Below are 18,141 nucleotides of genomic sequence, written 5' to 3'. Positions count from 1 at the left end.
AGGCCAAAATCAGCTGAGGACAGAAACAAACACTGTCAAAGGCAGCTGGAATGAGAAAACCAAGCACAAAGACTCCCCGCTCTCCGTCTGAGAATGCAGCAGTGAAGTCAGCTGGGAAAGTTCTCAAGGCTGCAGCCAAGGAAAGATGGAACTGAACTGGACCCTTAAAGAAACCCTCAGCTTTCATGCAGTTGCTTTTACTGATTCCCTTGGAGCTTTAGATCCCAACTCCTGCCCCTCTGGGAGGGCCATTCCCAGAGCAAAGGCACCCCTGACAGCCTGCTCCTCTCCTGAGCTCTCTGCAGGGGCAGCCGCTCTCAGCTGGCAGCAGGGGCCGGGCAGTGCCCCCAGCAGCCCTTGTGGGGCTCTGGCCGTCACTGGGAAGCAGCCCCACAGCCGCACCCCGGGAGCGCCGTGCCTGGCCAGGAACACCCACCCAGCTTGACAGAGCCGTCCATTCCCAGAAGGATGTTGGAGCTCTTCAGATCTCTGTGGATCACCCGGTTCGAATGGAGGAAATGCAGGCCCTGCAGACACTGACAGAGAACAAGAAACACGAGGGTAAAAACCAATGGCCGGAATATATCACACAAGAAAGGACAGTTTAGAATTCTGCCAGCAGCGACTTTGCTGTGACAGGCCAGGAGTGCAGTGCAGACAAGCTCCAGGCAAACGGTTCAGGGCAAAGCTGAGAACAGCACATCAAATCCAAAACAGACAGAGAGTGCCACAACAGCAGGAAAGAGAACAAGAACAGAGTAGAAGTGCAGTGCTGCTGGCAGGCCATTCACTGCAGGGGCTCTTTCTTCTCCAGCTCATAAAAACAACAGAGAAACAAAGCCCTGAGCCTGGAGCCACTCCTGCTCTCACGCCCTCTTGGGAAGGACCATCGTGTCCAAGCCAGGGCAGTCACAGGCAGGATCCCTCACCTCCCGACTGACGGCTGCCATCTCTCCTTCAGCCATGTGTGTCTGTCTGACAACGTCCTGCAAAGTTCCTCCATCCATGTATTCCATCACCAGCCACAGATCTCCATCCACAAGGAAGCTGGAAGAGGAAAGCAGTGGCATGGAGACCAATGTGCAGTGCTCAGTTCCCCCATGGAAAAGCCTGGAGTGGAGTTTTGTTGCCAGGTCACTTGTCAATGAGGACAGAATCCGATGGAGAGACATTCCTGCCAGGCTGCACAGCCCTTGGGATCTGCACAGTCTAAAGGAGGAGACCCCTGTGAGAAAGGAGAGGCCTGAGATGGCAAGCAGGTGAAAAATGCAGTTTAGCAAAGGCCCAGATCAATGTGGACCCACAACACTGGCCCCCAGCTGGTTCAGCTTCTGAACTCATCAGTTCCACCCTTCCCTGCAGAACAAGGCAACACAGCTCCCAGGGTTATCCAGGGGAGGAGGCCGGGCAGCACTTGGGACAAAAGGGGTCAGAAAACCTTTCAGAAAGTCCCTTCAGAAACAGGCAAGGCCAGTGACAAATGGGCAAACGAGGCATTTCTGGGAACAAGAACCTGGTCTTCCTGGCATCTGCAGCAATGAGAAAGGGCTGGGAAGAAGAAGCCAAGGGAAATAATTTCTGCTGTGGTTTATCAGCACTTGTTGTAAGACACAGAAAACAAGGTCAACTTGAAGGGAAAACCAAACCAAAGCAAAAAAAGCACATGGAGGGAGCGAACTGCCAGGCTGTTGTTTTGGGAAGATACGGCTGGGTCAGGCATTTTCAAATCAGGCTACAGACTACGGATGCCAGGAAAGGTTAAGGCAGGGCCCAGGCACGGGATAAGGCCTGAAGCACTCACCTGTCCAAAGAGCTGACAATGTTGGGGTTCTTCTTGTCCTGCAGGAGCAGGAGCTCATTCACAGCTTGTTCCCTGTTCTGCCCTCTCAGACTCATTTTCTTTATGGCCACCTGAGGGGACATTGCAGACCTTTCACTGGAGGAGTCTGTGGCAGGAGGCCGCAGCAAACACGGAGCGAGTCTTTTTGGGGCGACGGAGCCGGGCTGTGCCCAACTGCCTTGGGATGGGACACCAGAGCTCAGCAAGTGCCATTCCCACAGCCCATTGCTCTGCTCGCTGGGGGCTGCTTACAGGACACATGGCCAGAGACATTTGGCCTTGCAGGCTCTGCAGAAATGGCCCCTCAGCTGTCAGCCTCCAAGCTCTAACCACATTCTCTGCACCTACAGTCTTCTCAAATGGCCTCAACACTCTCATTATTGTTCAAACACATTCTGCAAGCAGGAGGTAATTCTGGTTCTGTGCAAACAGAGCAAAACAGCCGGGAACCCTTTAGCAGTTCTATGGGATTGGGTCATGATTTCAGATGCAACTGCTCTGGTTGGGATTGCACAACAAAGCAAACACACACATCCATTGCCCTCCTTGCATTCCTTTGGGCACTTCAGAAGGACCAAGTCTGTCCCAGCTGTGCTCTGCAGGCTGACACGGCTCTGCCTGCAGAGGAGCAGCCTGTGCAGGAAAGCTCTGCTGGCCCCCAAAGCTGCAGCCACAGCTCCCAGCAGAGGGGAGAGCCCTGGAGAGCTGCCAGACGTGCTGGGCGTGTTGACACTGACCTCTCCTCCAGTGGCCCTGTCGAGTCCTTTCGAAACGGTTCCGAAAGCCCTGGAGACAAAACAGCAGAGAAGAAAGAAGCAGCGCTTTAGGCCCTGGCAGTGAAAGCCAGCCCAGACAGGAGATCTCTGCTGCCTGCAGCGTTCACAAACACCTGGGGGCATCGACCCTTCCAACAGCGCAGCAGCCACCAGAATGATGATGATGATGATGCCCCACTCATGGCGATGATAACAGTAGAGGGCAACAACAATGACAGTGATGATGACGATGATTGACGATGAAGGTGACAGAGAATGATGATGATGATGATGCACCACTCATGGCAATCATGACAGCAGATGAGAACGATGATGATGATGGCAATGATGGCGATGAAGATGCCATGTGGGTCTCCTCACCATGGTCTCCCCCAAGAGCACCTCAAGCAGCTGCGTGAGCACAAAGCCATCGCGCAGGTCCAAGTGGAGGTCCCCGACGCGGCAGGCGGCGCGCGCCGGGTGGGCGTTCACCCACTTGGTGAAGGTCTTCTTCTGCACCGCGTCCCACTCGTCTGAAGGGACATAGAGGTCACCACAAATCCACCCCAAATTCCACCCCAGAACCACCTTGAGACCCCAAATCCACCCTGAGACCCCCACGGGACTCAGGAGCCTCCAGGTGAACGTTCACCCACTTGGTGAAGGTCTTCTCCTTCACCATGGCCTGCTCGTCCGGGGGACATCGAGGTCACCCCAAATCCACCCTGAGACCCCAAATCCACCCTGAGACCCCCACGAGACTCAGGAGCCTTCTGGTGGACGTTCACCCACTTGGTGAAGGTCTTGTCCTTCACCATGGCCTGCTCGTCCAGGGGACATCGAGGTCACCCCCAGATTTTGGGGGCTTTTGGGGGGGTTTTGGGGTTTTCTGGGGAGAATTGAGAAGATTTTTGGGGTTTTTTAGGGGTTTTTGGGTGGTTGAGGAGTTTTTTTAGGGTTTTTTTTTGAGGTTTTTGGGGTTTTTTGGGGGATTTGAGAAGTTTGTTTTGGGGTTTTTTGGGGTTTTTTTATTTTCTAAGTGTGGAAATTGCAAATTTTTTGGGGAATATTTTGATATTTCGGGTTTTTTTTGGGGGGGGATCTGCGAATTTTGGGGGGAATATTTGGATTTTTTTTGGGGTGATCCAGCATTTTTTGGGCTTTGGTTTTTTTTTTTTTTTTTTGGTGGGTTGAGGAAATCTGGGAGTTTTTTGGGGAATATTTGGATTTTTTTGGGGTTATTTTTGGGGGGGGAAATCTGTGAATCTTTGGGGAATATTTGGATTTTTTTTTTTTTTTCACCCACCAGCCAAGGTCTTGATCCGGGAGCACTCGAAGATTTTGGGGTCCCCCCAGGCTCGGGGCTCCGGGGGGGGGGTCCCAGGGGCCGTTGTTGTTGTTGGGGGGAGGGGCGACCTCCACGTTGTCCAGCTCTGCCGCCATTGGGGGGGTCCCCAAAATTGGGGAGGGGTCCCACAACGAGCTCAGGGGGGGGCCTGGAAGAGATTTTGGGGGGGGGGGTTGAGATTTTTGGGGGGTAGAGACCCCCCGAGTTGGTTTAGGGGGGCTGGGAGCTCCAAAATTCAATGAGAACCCCCCCGAGGCCCCCAAAATCCCCCCCAAAACCCCCCCCAAATCCATTCCAGACCACCCTGAGACCCCCAAAATCCCCCCAAGAAGGCCCTAAAATTCTCTGAAACCCCAGAATCCATCGAGACCCCCCAAAATTCACTGACACCCCCAAAATCCCTCCTGAGACCCCCCAAAATTCTCTGAGACCCCAAAATCCATTGAGAGCCCCGTCCAAGACCCACAAAATCCCCCCCAAAACCCCCCAAAATCCATTGAGAGCCCAAAATTCATGGAGAGCCCCACCCTGAGACCCCCAAAATGCATTCAGGACCCTCCCAAGACCCCCAAAATCCCTCCTGAGACCCCCCAAAATTCTCTGAGACCCCAAAATCCATCAAGACCCCCAGCCCGAGGTCCCCAAAATTCTCTGAGACCCCAAAATTCATGGAGAGCCCCACCCTGAGACCCACAAAATCCCTCCTGGGACCCCTCAAGACCCCCAAAATTCAATGAGACCCCTCCCCAAAATTCTCTGCGAATCCCAAAATCCATTGAGACCCCCTGAGACCCCCAAAAATCCTCCTGAGATCCCCCAAAATCCCCTGAGGCCACCAAAATCCATTCAAGACCCCCTGAAAATTATCCAAGACCCCCAAAATCCCCCCAGGACTCCCCCTAAGCCCCCCAACATCCCCCGAGAATCCTCAGGACCCCCAAAATCCCCCCAGGACCCCCCCCTAAACTCCCCTAAAAATCCCCCAAACCCCCCCGGACACCTCAAGACCTCCAGGACCTCCCTAAAGTCCCCGAAGACCCCCAAAACCCTCCCAGACCTTCCAAGACCCCCAAGGACCCCCTAAACCCCCAAAATTCCCCCCAAATCCCCTAAAATTCCCCCCCAAAATTCCCCCAATCCTCCCAAAATTCCCCCCAAATCCCCTAGAATATCCCCCAAAATGCCCCCCAAATCCTCCAAAATGCACCCAAATCCCCTAAAATCCCCTAAAATTCCCCCAAAATCCCCCAAATCCCCTAAAATATCCCCCAAAATTCCCCCCAAATCCTCCAAAATGCCCCCAAATCCTTTAAAATCCCCTAAAATTCCCCAAAAATCCCCTAAAATTCCCCCAATCCTCCCAAATTTCCCCCCAAATCCCCTAAAATTCCCCTCAAATCCCCCAAAATGTCCCCAAAATGTCCTCCAAAACCCCTAAAATCCCCCCAAAATCCCCTAAAATTCTCCTCAAATTCCCCAAAATGCCCTCAAATCCCCTAAAATTCCACCAAAATTCCCCAAAATCCCCTAAAATTCCACCAAAACTCCCCCATTCCTCCCAAAATTCCCCCTAATTCCCCCCCCCCCCCCCCCCTTCCAGCACCGGGACAAGCCTCGCCCCAAAATTCCAAAAAAAAAAAACCATTCCCAAATCATTCCCAAAACGGGATGGGCATCGGGCAGCGTTATCCCGGAATTCCCGTTATCCCAGAATTTCTGTTATCCTGGAATTCCCGTTATCCCCAAATTTTCCATTATCCTGGAATTTATGTTATCCCAAATTTTTCATTATCCTAGAATTTATGATATCCCAAATTTCCCATTATCCCAAAATTCCCATTATCCTGGAATTTCTGTTATCCCCAGAATTTCTGTTATCCCGGAATTCCCGTTATCCCAAATTTCCCATTATCCTGGAATTTATGTTATCCCGGAATTCCTGTTATCCCAAAATTCACATTATCCTGGAATTCCTGTTATCCCACTTTTTGTCACTGTTATCCCAAAATTCCCATTATCCCAAAATTCCCATTATCCTGGAATTTATGTTATCACAGTTTTTGTCACTGTTATCCCAAATTTCCCATTATCCCGGAATTTATGTTATCCTGGAATTCCTGTTATCCCAAAATTCACATTATCCTGGAATTCCTGTTATCCCAGTTTTTCTCACTGTTATCCCAAATTTCCCATTATCCCGGAATTCCTGTTATCCCAAAATTCCCATTATCCTGGAATTTCTGTTATCCCACTTTTTGTCACTGCTATCCCGGAATTCCTGTTATCCCAAAATTCCCATTATCCTGGAATTTATGTTATCCCAGTTTTTGTCACTGTTATCCCAAAATTCCCCTTATCCCAAAATTCCCATTATCCTGGAATTTACGTTATCCAAAAATTCCCATTATCCCGGAATTCCTGTTATCCCAGTTTTTCTCACTGTTATCCCAAAATTCCCATTATCCCGGAATTCCCGGTATTCCAACATTCCCAATTTTCCCATTATCCCTGTGATCCCAGTTACCCTGGTTTGTGTCCCCACTATCCCAAAATTCCCAACGGTATTCCTGTTATGCCAGAATTCCCATTATTCTGATATTCCCAATTTTCCCACTATCCCAAAATTCCCATTATCCCAAATTCCCATTATCCCAGTACTCCCATCATCCCAGTTCCCCCTTATCCCAGTTCCCCATTATCCCACTCTCCCAGTTATCCCAGTACTCCCATTATCCCAGTCCCACATTATCCCTCTCTCCCAGTTATCCCAGTACTCCCATTATCCCAGTTATCCCAGTCCCACATTATCCCAGTTCCCCAGTTATCCCAGTTCCCCCCATTATCCCAGTTCCCCATTATCTCAGTTCCCCCCATTATCCCAGTTCCCCATTATCCCAGTTATCCCAGTTCCCCCAATTATCCCAGTTCCCCATTATCCCACTCTCCCAGTTATCCCAGTTTCTCCCCCATTATCCCAGTTCCCCCATTATCCCACTCTCCCAGTTACCCCAGTTTCTCCCCCATTTTCCCAGTTTCCCCATTATCTCATGCTCCCCAGTTATCCCAGTTCCCCATGATGCCTGAGAGACTGGAGAGATTATATGGAACTGGGATAAAACAGGGAATGGGATCAAATAGGGACGGGGATCCTATGGAATGGGATAAACTGGACTGGGATTATATGGAACTGGGATTATATGGAACTGGGATAAAACAGGGAATGGGATCAAATATGGACTGGAATCCTATGGACCCGGGATAAACTGGACTGGGGTTATATGGAACTGGGTTAAAACAGGGAATGGGATCGAATAGGGCCTGGGACCCTATGGACTGGGATAAACTGGACTGGGATAGCCCAGACTGGGATCCTATGGACCTGAATCCTATGGACTGGGATAAACTGGACTGGGATTATATGGAACTGGGATCCTATGGACTGGGATAAAACAGGGACTGGGACCCTGTGGAATGCGATCCTATGGAGTGGGACCACCCAGACTGGGATAACATGGACTGGGATCCTACAGACTGGGACTGCACAGAGTGGGACTGCACAGACTGGGACCACATGGATCAGGACCATAGAGACTGGGATAAACAGGACTGGGATGATATGGAATGGGATCCTACAGACACGGAGCATACAAATCCCAGTACAAACTGGGATCGCATGGGAGAGGAGGGGTGAAGAAGGAGAGCGAGTAGGGCTGGAAACAGGAGAAGGAGATGGGGAAAGGGAGGGGGAAGAGGAGGAGAAGGAGGAGGGATGGAAGGGGAGGGATGAAGGAGGACAGGGAGGAGGGGATAGCACACAGGAGGAGGAGGAGGAGGAGCGATGGAAGAGGAGAGATGAAGGAGGAGAAGGCGAGGGGGGGTTAGGGAGAAGGAGAAGGGGGGAAGGAAGAGGAGAATCAGGCGGGGTTAGGGAAGAGGAGGAGAGGGGGAGAAGAGGAGGGAGGGAAGGGCAGGGATGAAGGAGGAGAAGGAGGGGGGCTTAGGAAGGAAGAAAAGGGGGGAAGGAAGAGGAGGGGCGGGAGGAAGAGGAAGAGGAGGGACAAAGGCGGATCAAGGACAGCAGGAGGAAACACGCGGTCGAGCCCGCCCTCCCTGAATTCGTAGCCCCCAGCTGTGGGATCATCCCGCAGGTGAGCGGGGAGGGGGAGCTCGGCCCAGATATCCTGGGGGGTGCCTGGGTCGGGTTGTTTTGGGGGGATGTTTGGAGAATGAAGAACTGCAAAGCCGAGCGGAAAAGGTCCCTTGGGGGGACATTGGGGGTCCCGGTGGCGGCTGCCGGCAGAGGCAGCCTGGAGGAGCAGAGCCCTGTGTCCCCCAGGAGCCCAAAGTGGGGAGCCCAGAGAGGGGGGAGCGCTGCCATCGGCGGGACCCTCAAGAGTCTGGAGAGGGGCAGGGGGGACTCCTTGGAGCCCCTGCAGCCCAAAGCAGAGAGGAAGAGGAGAAGGGAGCCCGGGAGCCCAAAAAGCCCCGGCAGCCCTAAATGGGGAGAGCCAAGAGGGGGGAGCTTTTGGGATTGCTGGGACTCCCAGCAGCCTGGGGAGGGCGGGCAGCGAGGAGAAGGGGGACCCCCAATCCAAGCGTGACCCCCAGCAGCTGGGACGGGGGGGAGCCCCAAACAGCAAAGGGGAGGGAGCAGGGACGGGGAACTCCTGGGAGGCTTTTTCAGGGCTGAGTCTTGGTGTTTGGGAGGTTTTTATGGAGCCCAGGTGGCCAGGGACTTCTAGAGATGGACTCGGGCAGAGGGACCTTCAGACTCAAGGTGCTCATCCCTTGTTTTCCCCAGACCAGGATTTCCCATTCCCAGCCCCTGGGAGGCAGCGAGGAAGAGGAAGACCCTGTCCTTGTCCTTGCTCCCCCAGAGCAGGAGCTGAGGATGGAGAGCAGGGAGGACAAATCCCTGCAGCAGAACCTCGTGGAAGAGGCTGATTTGAGTGGTTCCACGACGCAGGAACCCAGCGGGAAGGAAAAGCCCTGGAGATGCCGCACGAGGACAGGCTGCAAACGCAGATCACGGGGATCTGAGGAGGAAAGACCCACCCTGGGCCAGGGAGGCAGCCGGAGATCGAGCCGGAGCTCGGAGCTGGTGGTCCATGAGCAGCTCCATGATGGGGAGAAGCCCCACACGTGCTCAGAGTGTGGGAAGAACTTCAGGAGGAGCTCACACCTGATCAGGCACCAGAGGATCCACAGTGGGGAGAGGCCCTATGAGTGTAGGGAGTGTGGGAAGAGCTTCAGGCGGAGCTCCCACCTGATGAAGCACCAGAGGATCCACACTGGGGAGAGGCCCTACGAGTGTGGGGAGTGTGGGAAGAGCTTCAGACAGAGCTCCAGCCTGAACGTGCACCAGAGGATCCACACTGGGGAGAGGCCCTACGAGTGTTCCAAGTGTGGGAAGAGGTTCAGCCAGAGCTACAGCCTGATCAAGCACCAGAGGATCCACACTGGGAAGAGGCCCTACGAGTGTTCCAAGTGTGGGAAGAGGTTTCAGACCAGCTCCCATCTCCTCACGCACTATCTGGTTCACACAGAGGAGAGGCCCTTCTGCTGCCCTGACTGCGGGAAGGGATTCAGGCACAACTCTACCCTCATCATCCACCGGCGCATCCACACCGAGGAGAGGCCCTACGAGTGTGGGGAGTGTGGGAAGTGCTTCAAGCGCCTCTCCAACCTGATCAAGCACCAGAGGATCCACACTGGGGAGAGGCCCTACGAGTGTGGGGAGTGTGGGAAGAGGTTTCAGACCAGCTCCCATCTCCTCACGCACTATCTGGTTCACACAGAGGAGAGGCCCTTCTGCTGCCCTGACTGCGGGAAGGGATTCAGGCAGAAGTCCCACCTCATCAGACACCAGCGCATCCACACCGGGGAGGGGCCCTACGAGTGTCCCCAGTGTGGGAAGAGCTTCCCCAGCAGCTCTACCTTGACCAAACACCAACGGAGCCACCGGTAATGGAAGCGCTGCGAGTGCCCCAATGTGAGGAGAGCTAAACTCCATCCCCCACTGGAGGACCCACATTGGGCACAGCCCTGGTGACCCACATTCCCTGTGATCCACATTGGGAACACACCCGGCTGCTTCTCCTTTCCTATTGACCTTAATTTTTTTCTCTTCTCAATTTAACTGCACTCCAAAAGCCAAGAGGCATCGATCTTTCCCCTCAAAACCACTCACATGCCACTGAAAACCACTGAATTTTAACCCATAAAGGCTCAATCCCACCTCAATTTGCTTGTTCCCACCTCAAAAATCTCAATCCCACCCAAAACTCACTCGATTCCACAACCTCCAGAGTGAGATGGGGTTGGGAGGAGATTAGGAGAAGTGGGATCCCAGTTTGGAGCGGTGACATGGGGACTGTGTGGGGATGGGTGGCTTGGATGTATTTGATAGCAAATAAAACTTTCAGACTTACTGATTTCTTTGCCGTTCATTTTCAGCCCGTGGCAGTTCTGTCTGCAGAGCGCCGCCTCACAGAGTGTCCCCTCACGGTTCCCGCCCTTGGCCTGGCCCCGCCCCTTTCCCCTCACAGTTCCCGCCCTCGGCCTGGCCCCGCCCCTTTCCCCTCACAGTTCCCGCCCTTGGCCTGGCCCCGCCCCTTTCCCCTCACAGTTCCCGCCCTCGGCCTGGCCCCGCCCCTTTCCCCTCACGGTTCCCGCCCTTTCCCCGCCCCTTTCCCCTCACGGTTCCCGCCCTTTCCCCGCCCCTTTCCCCTCACGGTTCCCGCCCTTTCCCCGCCCCTTTCCCCTCACGGTTCGGCCTTCGGGAACGGGGGAGGAGGAGGAGGGAGGGAGGAAGAGGCGCAGCGGCAGCTGGGAGCGGCCGGAGGAGAGGAGAGAAGGAATCGCGGGGCCCTGGCGCTGCCAGAAGTCGCCGCAGCCCCGGGAGCATCGCCCCCCATCCCGCAGGTGCCCGGGGAGGGGGAGCTCGGCCCAAATATCCCGGGGGGTGCCTGGGTTGGGGTTTTTTGGGGGGGATGTTTGGAGCTGGCAGGGCTCCAAAGCCGAGCCGCAGCTGGCCCTCGGGGGACATCGGGGGGTCCCCGGGAGGTGTTTTTGGGTGGTCCCGGGGCCGGCAGTGGCTTCTCCCAGTACGAGCCCAGTTCGTTACAGTATGAGCATGGTAACTTTCTTTCACTCCCTGCAGGATTCCAGTCTCTCCCAGTTTGATCCCAGCTTATCCCGACCTGTCCCGGCTCCATACCCGCTAATTCCGCGGGCTGCCAGGGCTGCGGGAACGGGGCACCGAGGGTGTCGCTGCTCCTGTTAAAGGAGGAGGAGGGAGGGAAGGGCAGGGCAGGGATGAAGGACGAGGAAGAGGTGCAGCTGGAAGGAGGGAGGCGTGGGGAAAGCTGGATTCAAGGCTCTTCATTGACTTCTCATTGTCCTGCTCGGAGCTTTTGGAGTTTTGTGCCAGAAATCTCTCTCCTCCCCCACTCACCCACAGGGCTTTGGGGCGGTTTTCCCTTTTTGGGGGAAATCAAAGCGATGCGCTGATGCTCCGAATTAGGGGGCAGGAGAAGTGGGGCTGCTGGGCTTCCCGCAGAGCCGGAGGCAGCGAAGGCGAAGGCGCAGGGCCGGGAAAGCCGTGTCGGGAGGTGCGGAGCAGTTTGTTGGTGCTGCAGATCGATGCCGGCCCGGGCCCGGGCCCGTTCCAGGGCTGTTCCTCATCTCCGGCTTTGCCCTCCCACAGCCCGGGGGGCCCTGAGAGCGCGGGGCGAGGCTGTGCCGTGTGCAGAGCCCGCCCCTCGCTGCCATTGGCCGCTGCTGCCGTCAGTCGCGGTTCTGGCGCGCTGATTGGTGAGAGCGGGGCGAAGCACGGCCCCGCTGGCGGCCTGAGGGCGGCCCTGGCTCGGCAGCGGCGCCATTGGCGGAGCGTCTGTGCGGGCCCGGGAGCGGCGGCAGCGGCCGGAGCGCGGGGAGGCGGCATTGGCGGAGCTCGGAGGCGGCCCCGGCGCAGGTGGGAGCCGCGCCGGGTTCTGCGGGGGCTCGGGGCTCGCTGCGGGCGGAGGGGGCGGCAGGGGGCTCCGGCGGCTTGGCGGTGCCGTGTCCGGCCCGTGCCGGCCCTGGGCTGAGGGCGCTGCGGGAGCGGCTGCCCGCGGTCTCCTTCCCGCCGCTGCCTGGGCAGGAGCCGCTGCCGGAGCAGCGCTGGCTCGTCCCGGTTGCTGTGGCTAGGACAGAGGTGGCTGCCCCGTGGCCGGGCCCGTGCGGGGAAATTCCCGTCGCCGGAGGTTTCTGTGGCCAGAGGAGACCGAGGAGTCCTGTCAAAGTGACTCGATTGCTGAGCAGAGGGAGAGGCCGTGGGGCATTTGCCATGCGGTCTCTGCCCTTGTTGTAGCACGCTGCCTCCTTTGGATGCTCATTTTCCCGGCCGCATCTCCCTCTGCCTTTGCCCACTGGCTGAGGGACTTGGAAGGTTCAGACTTCCCGATCCGCCTGCTGCCTGTCCTCGTTCATATGCACCCCTCCTTGTGGATGACAGCCGATATTCATGGCTCTGTTTGGTCTTTGTTCTTCGGGAAGTTGAGGAGTTTAGCAGGACTTTGAGCAGCTGTCCGGGTCCATTTGTAACATTTATTGGAACTGACGGTTTCTCCGTTATTTCCTCATCTCCAAGTCGCTGGCCCTATCTCCAGGCAGATTCACTCATTGACTCTGTTTTGTTCTTCCCGGGTCCTCTTTGGTTTTGGGATTATTCTCGGTGCCCTCATTCCCTGTCCTTTTGTAGCCGTTTCTGGATCAGGAGGCCTGGCTGCCACCTGCATCCCCTGGCTCAGCTGCTGGATGAGCTGCACTCCCAAGGTGTGGAGCATGGTAAAAAGATGAGAGTTGCTGTAGCACAGAAGAGGAGAAGCAGCATTCGTTTAACCCATGGTGTGCCAGGGAGCCACAAAACCGTGTCCCATTCCCATCCTTTCCATGTTTGGACCAATACATAAACTGCTCTCCTATTTCCTGTGTTATCTTTTTTCATCGCTTTTCCTTTGTCATCTCTTTGCCAACAGCAGTTGGAGTCATTTAGTTTTCCACAAACTCCTCCTTTTTCTGGGAAAAGATAACCTGATCCCATCCCCTGGTGAAATGTTGTGTTCCTCATTTCAGTGGATGGGTCGGCAGGAAGGTCAGGAGCTGGAGGTGTCTGGTTGGTTCTTATTTCGAGGACAGCTTGTAATCTAATGATGCCATTGAAATGATAAATGGGTTCTGTGTCTCCTGATATGAATTGGTTTGGGTTCCCCGGGGCTGGTCCGTGGTGTTGTAGGATTTGTTCTGCTGGCCGTTCATCTTTTCCCCATTTTTGGTTGCTCCCTCCAGCCGGGGCTGCATCAATTGACTGCTTTTGTTTAATTACATCATCAAATACTTGAACTCCAACTGATTTCCCAGAACTTGTTATAGCAAAAACCCCAGTGCTCTGATACTCCCTGTATAGCATAGAGAGTGCCAGCACATGTTGGAGTGGGCACAGGGATGATCCCCCCTTATTTTAGTGAAGTTTTCACAACATTCTCCATTTGCTGTTTCCCTTTGCAGCTTCACCCATTTCTGTTGCAGAGTCAGAGATCCTCAGCATGGGCTCTGCCTTCAGCTGTGCAGATTCCATCTGTGCAGGCAGGCAGAGCTTGGGGTGAGGGGCAGAGGGAATCAGCCCAATTCCTGCCCCAGGCAAGAAGAGGCAGGTCCATTGTCCCCACTTTGCCCCAGCAGTGTTAATTTGCATTTCTAAAGCTCCTCTGCTGGCTGCCTGGAATGCAGCTTCTCTTCCAGAGCAGCCTCCAGCAGCCCCACATGGCCCCCCCCACCCAATACCTGCTGCTTTTTTTATTTTTTCTTTCAAATCGTCTATTTACTGTTTATAAGTGAAAGGGCCAACTTTAAATCTCTTCTCGTTTTCCAAATTGCAGCCTAAAGGTGAACGTCGAAAAACCCAGACCAAAACTTTGGTATCTCTCGCACAAACATACACAAAAATTTCCAAGGCTATTAAGTTTTTTCCTCTTCTCCTCGGAGTAAAAACTCATTCTCTCATCCCTGACCCAAACCTAACCGGCAATGTAGAAGTAGGATTATTACAAAAAATACTCTACTGCTATAAACTTTGCACTGAAAGTGCAGGAAAAAGAAAAACTCCACCAATATGTTTAGTGTTAGAGTCAAGGCATTCCTTGATTCTGGCCAGGATCTGCAACAGAAATCATTCCATCCCCACATAGCCCAGGTGTGCAGAGAAAATCGTTTCATGGCACGTGAGTTTAACTGGATTTTTCCCAAACTTGATACAGTCTGAACTAATCTAAATCCATTGGTTTAATGTTCTGTAGTTTCAAGTTGTGCAGTTTTTAGTATTTGGGTTCCTGTTGGACCCGGATTTCTTGGCTTCTGCTGTTCATCAGGTCGGAACTGCTGGATTTCCTTCTCAGCCTTTTCCAGAGCAGGTGTCTCCAGCTCTGCCGGGGGCAGTGTCTGGGGTAGGTGTTGGTTGCTGTTTGCTGCTGGGTGTTATCTTTGTGGGAATCTTTTGGGCCATTCCCAGAGTGTTGAGATGTTAAACTCATCTCCACTGAGTGGTGGAACATCCCTTAAAAAAACCTTTACCATTTCTTTCCCCGAGGCCAAGGCAAACCAAGGCTGAGTAGAGAAATAAAATGTTAGAAATGTTCAAGTCTATGACCTGGTGTATTTTCCATCAGTGCAATCCCAGGCAGCGCAGTGTGTGAGTGTGGCTGAGACCCAGAGTGGAATTGTGCCGTTGTCTTCGCCAGCAGCTGTGGCAGTGCAGGCCCAGAAAGCACTGGACCTGCAGCAGTGGCAGCAAGGATTGGCCCCGGTGGCTGGAGATGCCAAAGGAGGGTGCCCAGGCAGAGGATTTGAGCAGAGGATGTGTGGGCAGGCCCAGGGGCTTGCCCCGCTGTGGAGCCCTGGCTGCTGCTGCGCTGCCTTCAGTGCAGGCTCCGTGGGGGCCTCCCATGCTCCTGCTGCAGGCGGGAAGTGCAAATCTCCGGGGCTTCAGAGCCCTGGAGCCCAGGCTGAGGGGTCCCCCCGTGCTCAGCTGTGCTGGGGGCTGTTTCTGGCCTCAGGGACACTTGGCATGGGCCACACCACTTGGCCACCAGTGGTGCTGCTTTGCCCTCCTTAGGCAGGGCCCGATGTCCTGCTTGGATGTTGGGAACAGCAAAGTGCCAAGGCAGGCTCTGTGCCAGCCCAGCTTCCTGTGGGAGAGATTTCACAAGAGACAGGACTCTGGCCACAGACTGCTTTAAATGTACATCCCTTATCCCCACCCTGCACTGGGTGGAGAATTACCAGGGTAAGGAATTCCCAAGATCAATTGCAAGGGAGAGAATTGAATATCTGCCCTGGGTCTGGCTCTTCTTCTTGCCAAAGCCAACGGCAAAAGCCGTACCCATGGCATCTTGGTTTACAACCCTGACTCCTTCCCAGGGGCTGTTTGGGTGGGCTCTCCCCTGCCCAGGAGGGCAATGCCTCTGCCAGGTGCTTGTGGCCGACCCCATCCCCTGGGTGCTGGGGCCCCCTTGGGCCCTGGGGTTGATCCCTGAGGGGCTGTAGGAGCTGTGCCATGGCCTTTGCCTTCAGCTTGGCCTTTTGCTCATCCCTTCTTGCATTCAGCTGCTGAGCCTTTGTGCCCAAGTGCTCCAGGGCCTTCTTCTGCCACTCCTGCAGCCGCGCTCACTGCCTGTGGGTGCTCATCCTCTGAGAGCTGCTAAGCTTTGTGCAAAATCTTTCCTTTCTCCAGCGACCCAAAGCAAATGCTTAATAGAAAATCCTGATCCTTCCATGTACAATCTGCGTTTCCCAGATGTTGCTTTGTTTTCCTCCTTGTGCTCAGGGTCCCCTCCCCAGCCCGTATCCCAGAGCCGGTCCCTGTCCTGCCGCAGTGTCCAAAGGCGGCCCCCCCGGCCGGCAGGGCCAGCAGCTCCACGGGCCCGGGCAGCGGCCGGGGCGTCCCGCAAGCTCCTGGGGGCCGGGGGCCACTGCCGGCCCTGCCCGGGGCTGGTGGGGTCAGGCAGCGCCCGGCGCTGAGCCCCGGCTGCCCCACAGCCCCAGCCCGGCCCCGCAGCTCCCCACAGGCCCCCAGCCCATGCTCCTGGTCCCACACCTCTACGCCCAGTGCTGCTGCTGCCCACCACAGAGAACCTCCCTGACATCCTGACCTCCTTCTTTTCCTCTCCGGGGAACTGGGAATCAAAGTATCGGCTGGTAAATTTTGAGAATAGGACCCTGCTGGAAAACATCCCAGTCCTCTGTATTTTTCTCTTCCTCCTCTTTACCACCATACTTTTTCTTATCACATACATTCCTCCTGCTGCTTCTTGCCTTCACCACATTGCTGCACACTGCCCTTCAACCGATCCCTTCCCAGCACACCAACACCATCCATCCCCTGTTGTCCAAATCCCTTCTCCACTTCCCTTATTGCCCCCCTGGGTGTCCATGTCCTTAGTTACCTCTGGGGGAATGTGCAAACTACCTCAACATTCTCCCAAGGGACCCTTCAGAGACATTTTGGGATCATCATCCCTTTGGCCAGGACCCCTGCCTGGCTTTCCCTTTTCTCCCCTCCCTGGGTGCCCTGCCATGTTCACTCCCCAAAGATCCCAGTGCACTCACTGCTGAGATTTTCAGTGCTCTCTCCCTGCTGACTCTTCACAGACCCCCTGATGTGTCCCTCGTCTGTCTCCTGGTCACTCCCGGGTCCCCAATCGATCCCCGGTGCCGCCGCCAGCCAATGGAGCCGATCACCCAAAGTGGGTGAGGCACCTTCAGCTGCACTCCCTGCCCGCCGCCCCGGACAGTGGAAGGAATTCCGGATGAGCCCCAGGGTGTGCGGGAAAATTGACATCAGCAGAGGTTTCTGTCCACAAAGCAGACAGAGGAGTCCTGTAAAAGTAATTTCAATCCTAGAAATGGGAGAGGCCATGGGACATTCCCCATGGGATCTCTGCAGTTGTTGGAGGACACAGCCTCCTTTTCATCCCAATTCTCCTGGCCACATCTCCCTCTCCCTTTCCCCACTGGCTGAAGTACTTGAGAGGTGCAGACTTCCCAATCCACCTGCTACATACTCCCTTCTTATGCACCCCAGTATTGTATAGCAGACGATATTCATGGCTCTGTTAAGTCTTTGTTGTTCTTCGGGAAGTTCATGAATTGAGCAGGACCTCGGCTGAGCAGCAGTCTGTGTCATTAATTGATAACATGTCCTGAAACCAATGGCTTCTCCTGTCACTTCCTTATGTACAGGTGCCTGTCCCTATCTCGGAGCAGATTCACAGCATCTGATTGTAAAGACACTTTCCTCTTGTTCCTTTCATGGGGGTCCCCCGTTTGCGGGACATCCCCCCTGGAGCAGGGTGTCCCCTCTTTGCTGCAGCCCCAGCCCTCAGGCAGAGCTCAGCCAATCAGAGCGCACGGCGCTGATGACTCACCAGTTGCCAGGCAGACTCGCAGCTCCCAGCGTTCCCCACCTGGACCCCACCTGCGCCCCCCCCTCGGCCCCATCGCCCCCGCGAGGGGAATTTGGGGAGGTGGGAGTGGGGCAGCGCCAAGGCCGGGCCCCCCCGCGCTGTCCTGGCGGGAGCGGCTGCAGTGGGGACCGAGTGCGGGCGGAAGCGGCCGAGAGCCCAGCGCTGCCCCAGCCCGACCTGCCCCAGCTCCATCCCTGCCCCTGCGCTGGGATGCTGTGGGTTTGGGGGAAGAGGGAGCCGGCAGTGGGTGCTGGGCCTGGGGGCAGGAGGAGAAGGGAAGGAGAAGCAGGGTTGAGGAACAAAATGGTCAAAGGATGGACGTGGCAGGAGAAGGTGGGATTGTGCAGGAGAAGGAGGAATAGCAGGAGGAAGAGGAGTGTGAGGAAGAGCAGAGTCACAGGAGGAGGAGCAGAAACAGGAAGCAGCACAAGGTTCCACCCCTCCCTGTGTCTGCAGCCTCCCCCCAGCCCCAGGAGCTCTGCTCCCCCCACATGCAGCAGGTGACTGTGGAGGGGGATCCAGGATTTTCACGGGGTGAATCTTGGTGTTTCTGAGCTTGCTTGGGCCAAATGTTGGTGCTTTGGTTTTATGTGGCAGCTGAATCTTTATCTTTTGCAGGAGGTTTTTGCTGACTTGTGATGTTTGGGGAGTTTTTGATCTGTGTCTGGAAGTCTATAGGATTTTTTAGGCTGACTC

At 55.2% G+C, this 18,141-nt stretch overlaps 2 pseudogenes; one reads left to right on the top strand and one right to left on the bottom strand.

Moving 5' to 3' along the window:
• Positions 1 to 18,141, bottom strand: part of LOC137467576 (uncharacterized) — a 441,429-nt pseudogene that overhangs the window by 297,656 nt on the left and 125,632 nt on the right.
• On the top strand, positions 2,856 to 9,912 carry LOC137467590 (zinc finger protein 436-like; annotated as a pseudogene).

The sequence above is a fragment of the Anomalospiza imberbis genome, unplaced genomic scaffold, assembly GCF_031753505.1.
Source record: "Anomalospiza imberbis isolate Cuckoo-Finch-1a 21T00152 unplaced genomic scaffold, ASM3175350v1 scaffold_69, whole genome shotgun sequence".
NCBI lineage: Eukaryota > Metazoa > Chordata > Aves > Passeriformes > Viduidae > Anomalospiza > Anomalospiza imberbis.
This window is presented reverse-complemented; position numbering and strand designations above follow the sequence as displayed.